The sequence below is a fragment of the Pyxicephalus adspersus genome, chromosome 9 (assembly GCF_032062135.1).
Source record: "Pyxicephalus adspersus chromosome 9, UCB_Pads_2.0, whole genome shotgun sequence".
NCBI classification, from domain to species: Eukaryota; Metazoa; Chordata; class Amphibia; order Anura; family Pyxicephalidae; genus Pyxicephalus; species Pyxicephalus adspersus.
The window spans coordinates 23,075,506-23,086,143 of NC_092866.1; positions in this window are offsets into that span (position 1 = coordinate 23,075,506).

A 10,638-nucleotide genomic window follows, 5' to 3' on the forward strand; every position below is an offset into this window, starting at 1 on the left:
TTTGCAATCCCTATTTAATGTACAGCGCTGCGTAATATGTTGGCGCTATATAAATCCTGTTTAATAATAATAATAATAATAATGTAAATGAGAAGTTGTACCTTATTGTTTACTTACTTTCAGATTTAGGTCCTGCAATAAATCCCCCTATAGAAAACTCCCTGATAAACCGATGATATTACTTCCTTCTGGAGGTAACACCCTTACATAGAAATAATGCAGAAGAGAGGTAATGACCTGGAATAGCCTATAAACCATGCTATATAAAATATGGATTAAACAGAAATGAATACAGGTTAGCAAAGTGTATACTTGTGCAATATTTTTACCTTCCAGATTCAGAGTGTTTTCAGCAAAAAATGCTCCTTCAGTTTTGCTTTAAGGTCTTGATTCTGATTAGCATCTACGTACTTGATTAAAATCATTTTCCTAGATGTCATAATTGTGAAAATGATTGAGCCTGTTTGGCAGTCAATGTGCCTTATTCAGAGGTACTAAGGAAAATGTGAGTCAGTGGTAGAAAAAAGTCTTGAAGAAACGGCAAACAATAAAGAAGTACAGGGAAAGATAGAAAATATAGAAAGATAGATGTAAAGAATGGGGGTAGGGAAAACAGTCAGTGGGTTGAGTGCAGTGTCAGGTATCCCTAACATGACCCTTCCTAGAGTATTAGTATTACAAAAATGTCATACTTGAAAAACATGGGTGACCACATGTACCCATGGGGCTCATATGTACTGGTTTTGTATCTGTGCAATGTCATAAAATTATTTCTATCATGCTTGTGCTATGGTTTGTTCAGCAGCTAACAGGATATACATAGTTGGTTTATAATGAAGTGAGTTAAGAAATTGGGGTATAAAATAAAGAAGCACATGCCAGGTGTCTTAAGAAATTTGTTTTTTGAATAGAGATTGTAAAAGCCCCTAAAGTGAATGATATCATTAGCAGAATGATATCATAGCATGGGATGGTGGTGAATCAAGCCTGGGGGGATGATGATGATGTCACTGCATAATATCATAGTTTAATAATATTCTTTAGATCTATTGTGGAATAGATTACATTTTTTGTGTGGCAGTAATATATAGTTTTAAGACAGCATAAATGTCAACATTAAATATTTTATTCACATGCTTGAAAAATGGGGAACTATGATTTTAGATGTTTTACCTTTTCAGCATGGCCAAACATTTCCGTCTCTCCAACTTTAAACTTAATACTGAATAAGAAAAGTTCTGTTACTTACAGTCCATTAAAAAAAAATTTAGGTGAATATTTGGTGAGCTGTCTTTTTCTGTGCAAGGGCATTGTTTGGTCGGGCAAATGGAAGCAGCATCCGTTTTCAGTAGCCAGAAACCTAATCCTCCTTCTCTTAGTAGTTGTAAGGAAGTCTATATTACACTGTTGGCTCTCCACTTCGCCTCCCATAACGCAGCTTTGGAATGGCTACCATAAGGACAAGAACACCCCTGTATTTTTCTACACTACGGAAAGCTTCATTGCCTCTCTGAACCCTCTCAACAAAACATTAGGACCACATGGGAGTGTAATTAATTGTGGAACTAAGGAGTGCAGAGCAGAAAGGAAGCTGATCAAGGAGAGGAGGCAATGAAGAATCTGATTAAAAGCTATAAGGAAACAATGAAGATGCAGAGTGACAGATAACATGGACTAGGGCAAACTTTTTACCACCGAAGAACAGTTAAAATTAAATTGTCAGGTGTTAAAGAAATCCTACTATAGGAACAATGCCGCCCATACATTAGTGGTCAGAATCTTTAAGGGGCAGCTAAAAATGACCCTGGTCTCAAGGATCTGGATATGCCAATAGGTGTTGGCCCCAAGGCATCATCTTTTAGGAAATTAATCAGGCACAGCTCAAGGAACCCCTGGCCACTTCTGGAGGAACCCTATAGTGGTTAGCTGAGGAGCTAGGATAGAAAATTACAGTGGGAGAGACCTATGTGACCTATTCAAGTATGTATGGATGAGTAGCAAGAAAAAAGATAGCAGATAATAATATTAGGTGAAGAATGAGAGGGCAGAGAATGAGCAGATTATGGACAAGAAGTGAAAGGTGCAGAAATGAAATAATCATGACGTGGGTGGAAGAGGGAGCAAACTGTGAATATGATCAGGGCCAGAGGTGTTGGTGCATGAACAGATCACAAAAAAAAGGAGAATAGGCATAATCGAATTGAACATGTTTAGAATGCAAAAGAAAAGATATTTATGGCTAGGTAGGTAAATCAATTGTTAATAAAAAACAATGGGTGTGGGAAACATCTAAATGCATTTTACTGAGAAAGAATACAAAGTATGAGTTGGTTATGGATTGGATGGTAAAGAGAGATGAGATGGGGAAATACTGTTTGTGGGATGGGTGGTGGGGTCATTATGAATAAACTATATTTTCTCTCACTTTGGAGAGGAATGGAAGTGCATACTGTAGTGGTGTCAGCAATGGTGAACAAGAAACAGGATTTAGAAATAGAAAATGGGATTACTCAGGGACAAGACTTCTATGTGATATCAGAGGAGAATCTGAAATGTGTACAGTGCGCATCGTTCATCGTCCGAATGACCATCCTGGTTGATCCACGGACAATGAACGACGAACGATCGTAATGCAAGGGAAGGGGGAGAGTGTGCAGCGGGGTGCCACTCCTTTGCTTTCCTCCTCCCCTCTGCATAGAGCAGAACGGTGCTGTATGTAAAGCATTTGTTCATGTATCGTGAAGTGCATAGTCGTTGGAAAGGATCATGAAAGATCCTTTCCAACGACTATAATTGGAAGTGTGTAGGTGGCTTAACCCTATGCAAGTTTTTTTCCTATTTATGTCTGGGTACAATGTAGCTATTTTTTAAGGCCAACATACCACTAAAAGGATACTATTGGGACAAACAGAAAGCACACAACGGCATAGCCACTGAAACCTCAAAGAGATAGGAATCTGAGATAAAGCTTGATCAGGTTCTAGTAATGTCTATGTCCTTCTCTCTTGTTGACACCTATTATCCTCATTTCTTGTCTTGCTGCTATAAGGACAGGAAGCAAGGGAAGTTTTTCCTTGAAAAATGTTTCTGGATTTGGGCTTCCAACATATACCAATGTAAATACAAATGGGGATGTCGATTTTGTAACAACGACAGATCATTATATTTTAAATATTGTCATTTATTCTCATCTTTCCATTTCTTCTCTTCAAATGTTTTACCTTTGCTGCTGTCTGTAATGAGAGACCTGACAGGCTCACGACGGGCATCCTGTATGATCTTTATCAAAGAGACTACTGTGTAATTTGCAAATCTCAGGGCTCAGACCTTCTACCCCTACCTGAGACAAAATACCAATGCCTCTCATAACCCATAAGATATTTTGGCATGACTAACACATCTTTTGATGTAGACAGTAGTCTTTAAACATTACCTGTAAATGTGAATATGTTCACCCCAAATTGTAATTCTTAATAGATCTGTACTTTCTTTGACACAATTTAGGCTGGGTTGGGGGACCTTTGTTTGCTTCTAATATGTTTTGGATTTTCACTCATGATTTTGAGGACACAAAAGCAGCTTAAAGCAGGTCAAATACAGAATAAAGAGTAAAAATGATCATCAATGGTTAATATTTGTTCTTATGACAGTTGTCTAACAAGAGTATTCTCTATATTTGTTAAGATTTTCTGTGGAACAGGAAGTGAACAGGAACAGGAAGTGAACAGAACCAGGAAGTGAGGGGATATTACCCAAATAAAACACAGATATCAAAAAAATAAACTAAATAGGTCTCTAACCCAGTGATCGCCAATTTTGGTGGTCCGCAGAAAAATTACCTGGCCAGTGCTCCATCCAGCGGGGTCCTTCCCCTGACCCCACTGATCATGTCCCCCATAGAAACAGCCCTGCGCTACTGTCCCCCTAGGATGTTTAGCAGGCAGGTCTGAGCCTGCGATGGGAGATTGGGTGGGTTCTGGAATCAAGACGTCACTCTGGGGGAAGTTTTGTCCCCTTCGAATGACACACAGCTCTCCACGCATATGCAGGATTTATTATTATGGTGATTTAATATTAAGGTTGGTGACCACTGTTCTAACCAAAGCTCTCAACTATTGCTTTTTAAATGATATAAATATAAGTAATGCAAGACAGATGGCATTAGAATACCTAACGTGGCATTTGTATGCAGTGCATTGTGTTTTTTTGCGTTATGTGAATATCATAAATATTTTGCCACAATATAGTATTGAAATTCCTATTAAAATGTAATAGTTAAATGCTATTGTTGGTGAGTGCCCAGCCTATAGTTAATTGTCTTAAAATGATATACTGGTCAGTGCTATACGTCTGGATTGGTTGTTGCATAGTTTACCGATTCATACAATCTCCACAGGGTATAAAGTAATCTGGACTGTAAAAAAGGTCATGACAGGATATGAAATTCAGATATTTTAAATCACTCATACAAAGATACCTGTTACTTTTGAGCCCCTGAAGTGATTGTTGATTGTTAAATAAAGGCTTTAGTTCCTCACATTTTTATGCAATCTTTTTGTTCAGCCCACTGAAATAAAGCTGAAAGTCTGCAGTTCAACTGTATCTGAGTTGTTTCATTAAAAATTAGTTGTGGTATAGAACCAAAATTAGAAAAAAGTTGCCTCTGTCCAAATATTTATGGACATAACTGTACATACAGTAAATGCATACACACACACAAGCACTGATGCTCCTAAAGTTTTAGATATAGTGGGACATGTTAAAAGTACTATAATTTTTTTAGGGAGGGGAATTTTCATTTTAGTTGGCATTAGAAAATGTGTTTTCCTTAACTGTCTTTTACACAATAAATCAGTGCTTTAAAGTACTGTAGTTTCCAGCCCCAAAAAAAAAAGAAGTAACACATTTTGATTATAATACCGTTATTATCCACAGCACAACATCAACAGAATCTGTAGATATATGAGTACTTACTTAAAGTGGAAGTCAACACACAAAAAAAAAAATCACCACTTACTTTTCTGGTAAAAAAGTCCTTTTGCAATCGAACTCCAGCGAGTCCGGCACTGTCTTGGCCTCAATCTTTCTGGTGCTGGACTGAGTGTGACCATCTTTTTATCTTCTGGATTCTACTTCACGTCAACCGTCCTTGATCTCTGAGGAGCGAGATGATTTGTCTTCCTGTAAAAAAAGTTCCCTTAATGGAAAAGATAACTGTAACCAACATTGAAAATAATTCTCTATTTTGTTAATTCATCAAACATTAAATCAGTTTATATTATTTTTTTTTGGTGTATTGTCATTACCAAGAATGTCAAAAACTCAATAAATTCAGAAAAACACCTGTATAAAAAAGGGCCTTTTTTGACCAGCAGTGTACGGCATTCTGCTGCAGGTTTATCTGCACCTCACCACTTTAAGTCAATGGGAGAAGTCGAGAACCGTTTCCCATTCGGTTGCAGATCAGAGAGTGGTTCCAGAAAGCACCAGTCATTTTGGGCTGCACAATTGCTTTTGGAAAAACATCCATAAGCAAATGTGTTAAGTGCAGTGCAGTTAGTTATGTGCCTGGGAGTGGCCCACTGAACAGGGGGCCAAATACTTTTAATCTATAGCAGGTTAACTCAAATATGAACCCCAATTAAGCCACTTACCACAGTCAAAAATAACCCAGCAAAGTAAAACATAATAGAAGGGTTTGTACATGGCAGCGGTAAAACCTTCAAATATAGGTAAAGATTTCTCATTATGGATTTTTAGCCAGCACTCACACAGTGGACATTATATGGTGACATTATGGAGTGACCATTATATATTAAAATGCTCTCACTACCTCCTTTCACCTTTCCATTATTTCAGCTGGTCATCCTATATTGTTTGTTGGATTTCCTTCCCAGTACAACATAACCACATAAAGTTTGTGCTTATACCCTTGAGGTTCCTCTTCTACAGCCTTCCAGCATGTGGTTTTGAGACATCATGTCTTGTGCAGAACGGCATTCATTCACCATGCACATCCAGTCTGTTTAGTGGACATCATTAGGGCAGTAAGTGTAGCCACCAAGGAAAAGGAAATGTGTTGTTCACAGGACTACAAGGTGAAAGTAAAAAGAAGAAAGCCTGAAAAAAGAAAACAAATGTTTCCCCCACATTTAAGGACTAGAAAAGCTGAAATACATTACATTTTTATTTTGGGTTTGGATATGCTTTAATGAACACAAAGATTTAGTTGCAAAATTATTATCAGATCCCTGCATAATCACCTGTCCATTTAAAAACCTTGGCAATCTAGTATATGTACATGATTAGTATTGTTTTGTTTTTTTTTGCCTAGCTGCTATGCAGATATGCAGATCAAGTGAGACTGTGTAAGGCTGGGTCTACACCAGGCATGGGCAAACTATGGCCCGCTGGCCAAATACGGCCCTGGTATAAATTTGTCAACTAGCTAAAAAGGTGACCAACAACATAAAAAGGGTGACCAACAACACTGTTCCTAATAAAATGGAATGTAATTTGAATGTATGTTTTTTTTACTTTTAGCTAACAGCTTTTACAAGTAGTTTATATACATTCATACAAACACTCTCCATTCATCTAATACTGGCCCGGCCCAACTTTCAAATTTTAAAATTTATTGTGACCCCTGAGCCAACAAGTTTTCCTACCCCTGGTCTACACAGACATTTTAAAAACACATGTACATATGCACTTTTATTACTATCTTAAAGCTTGAAATCAATGAAAGCATTCACCCACGTTTACTCGTGGTTTTAATTTTTTAGACATTGCAAGCAACGTTATAGATAACTCTCATGAACGTGCCTCAAGGAAACGTCCTGGTGTGGTGTAGCCCATTAAAATGCATGGGAATTTCAAACATGGGCTTTTAAAGCCTCAGGTTAAATGCTGGGGAAAACGTTCATGTAGACCAGAGGTCAGCAAACTCCGGCTTTTAGGCCAGATGCGGCCTAGCCGGTAGTTTGTTCCGGCCTAACGCCCCCTGGCTGATACGGCCTAATGCCGGCTGGCAACCCGCGACTTTGGAGCCTCAGGTTGCCGGCTGAGATAAGGCCGGAACAAACTACCAGAGCCTGAGCTGGAGCCGCTTGCGGCTCTTGAGCCCCCTCTTGCTGTGGCTCCCTGAAGGGAATTTCCTCCCCTCCGCAATGCATACAGAGGAGAGGGAATGTCCCCCTTACCCCGGCGGCGGAAGTCTTAATGCCAGCCGGGGTAAATAGGGAACATTCCCTCCCCTCCACAATGTGTACGTTAAGACTTCCGCCGCCGGGGTAAAAAGGGGACATTACCTCTCCTCCGTATCCCTACAGGGGGCATTCCTGGTGGGAGGCGGAGCCATTAGGGCGGGACTCGAGAAAAAGTGCAGCCTAGTGTGCTCCTGCCTACCCCTGAAATGACCTAGTGGCCAAAAAAGTTTGATGACCCCTGGTGTACACTAAGCCTAAATATACAATTGTACACATCAATGAGCAATGTTACTTAATGCATAGCAACATTTATAATAATCTTTATTTATAAAGCTGAAACAAATTACAATATAGCACTGTTTAATAAATCAGGTTTGCAGATTACAAGCCTGCATAATAGAATTAAACTACTAACCATGCCACAGAGACATGGAGAGGTTCTGTTCAACAGAGCTTACAATTTAACATTTGGTATATGTATTTGTAAGCTACCTACTATTTTATAGCATTGAGCAACAGGCTGCTTAGATAAAGTAATATTGTGCACACAACATGAAACTTCTTGCATTGAGTGAATGATTTGATTCCACTGCATATATCTCTTTGTCTTCTCCCTTTCTTCCCACAGAAGGCGGTAGGTTTGATAGTACTTTGTGATTCTTTTCTACAGGGTTCATGAAAGAAGCTGGAGGCATTTCTCATTAGTCTCTCTGACATCTTTTATCACTTATCAGAGGAACAAGCAAACGGAGAGCAGTTGCTTTGATCATGGCAAAAGTAAAAAGAGTGCTAAAAACCCTATGAAGATTTAGAAAGTGGGATATACTTTCTGTGGCCTGTTTCAAATGACTAACATGACTTAAACTTGCCAGAAATGCATGTATTAAAGAATTGTTAATGACATACCATTTTTTCTTCACAAAGACCTTTAAAGTTGCAGACGCTTTTAATGCATCCAGATCCATCTCATCCTATTCTCCGACCTCTTTATTAAATTAAACTGTCCATTTTAATCCACATTCTTGCATATTTAAATGTTTTCTGCTTTTAGCTTTCATGGACAAGTTGTCCACTGTACCTTTTTTAAATTTTTTTGCTCCTGTCACCACATCTGACATCCCATCAGAATCCTCACATCTCTGGTTAGAACAGTATTGATTGACTTGTGTGTGTAAAAAAATATTGTTTCATCAAACAGCTGTAACAAACTTGGCTATATTTAAGGACTGTGCTGCATATCTGATGAGACCTCCTACTTGGGGTACGTTCACTAAAAATGCTGTTCAGATCAGTGATCGCCAACCTTTGAACATCACGGACCACTAAATTTACAAACTTCCCCCAGAGTGACGTCATGATACCAGAACCCGCCTACTCTCCCATCGCAGGTCTGAACCTGTTATGGGAAAGTGATCGGGTTGTGTCCAGAGACACAACCCAGCCACCGTCCTAAACCTGTCATGTATACAGAAGACGTGGTCCGTAGCTCCGGCTGGTGCGCCCCCAGCAGGGTCCTTTTCCTGACTCCACCGGGGGGGGTTCACTGGCCAGAGCAGCAGACCACCAAAATGTTTATCACAGACCACCAGTAGTCCACGAACCAGTGGTTGGTCGAAAGACAGGCAGATAATACCAGTGACAGCTAGAATCAGCTGAAATTAAGTAGTCAACAAAGATTAAGAGGTCAGCTAGGAGTGAAAGGTCATAGCCAAGATGAAAAGATCACAATCAAAGTCAGATTCACCATGCAACAGGCAGGAACTCCAGTGACATATAACTTTCCCATGTGACAAAGCAGAGTTAGGTAGCTTCTGTATATGACAGCAGGGTAACCCTAGTGATGGGCACGATTTCCTAATTTCCCTTAGATAGATAGGTTTTTCTAGAAACAGGAAGATTTACAATGTGACAGTAGTGATCGGCCAGATTTACCATGTTACAAGCAAGGTTTCCTTGTGACAGGAAGGTTTCTCCAGTGACATGCGGGACCCCCTAGGGAAAAATGGCTTCTTCATGTCATACACAAGGCCCTTTTAGTGAAAGGCGGCTTCTCTATATGACAGGCAGGGTTCCCGAGTCTCCAGTTGTCATCTGCATCATACACAAACGGGTCAATCAGCAGGGAAGATTGTGAATGACCTTCCAGTGCCAACCGTACAGCTTGGGTAACAAAACTTTAGTACAGTTAAAGAAAGGGGTTTCCACTGTACAGAAACTGTGTACGCCTGAAGACCCCTATGGCCAGTCACACACTGGTTGTATGCTTAGTTTTCCCTTTTTGTGTCAGAATTAGCCATCAGCCCTGATCACCCAACTTCATTGATGAAAGTGTATCCTCTGCAGCCATGGAGAGCTTTTATAAATCAGGCCCCATGTGTCAGTACTATACCAGTTGTGTCTTTTTGACATGTTTGGTTTCATGTTTGTGTCAGCACAGTACATGTTTTATACTTGAAAGCTCAGTTATAATTACATAAACGGTTTCTGCTCCCCCATGCTGCAAGACTGTTGTAATTTATAGTTCTTCTCAACAAGTTTTCATGGATTATTATCAAGGCTGTTGGAACCCTAAATCTTGTACTGTGTTGCTACTTTCCTTTGTCTTGTCATTAGAATGTTTCTTTCCTATATCTGCATTTACTTACTCCACACTTGCCCTCAATGGGGAATGGCCTACTTGAAAGGTACCAAATAAATTCAATTTAAAATAAACATTATAATAAAACTTCAATGATGTGCTTATTGAAATATACTATAATTTCCTTTTAATTTAAAAAATAATTGTAGATTATTGCAAATAATACAAACATTTATATTATCAATACTATATAAACACTATTATTAACACTATATTACCACCCACAGACGGAAGATGTTGTTACCTTTTTCCACTTGCAAAATCTACGATCAGACAGGTCTTTAATGTAGAGAGGGACAGGCGCAATGTCCCTACTGTAATAAAGCATATTTACCTGCCTGTTCGCCATCTTCTTTAAAAATTATGATGCTGGATTAATATTATTATTATTATTATTATTAATAAACAGGATTTATATAGCCTCAACATATTACACAGTGCTGTACATTTAATAGGGTTGCAAATGACAGACGAATACAGACAATAACACAGGAGGAGAGGAGGACCCTGCCGTGAAGAGCCTACAATCTACAATTTTAACATATAAATTACAGAGAACAGTGCTTAATATAAGTAAAGGTATTTAAATAGTATTTTAATATATTATGCTACATTTTTTAGCTGGTTATTTAGTAGGTAGGTTAGTATTTTTAGGATATTTATTGGTTAATAAGTGTGGGATTGCCTTATTTTTTTCTTAACATTGTTAAGTTGCAGCCCAACATAGGAAACCCCTTGACCTATTGAAATGCACATTTGTTAAAACCTTAATCTCTTCTTCATTTAAAAAAA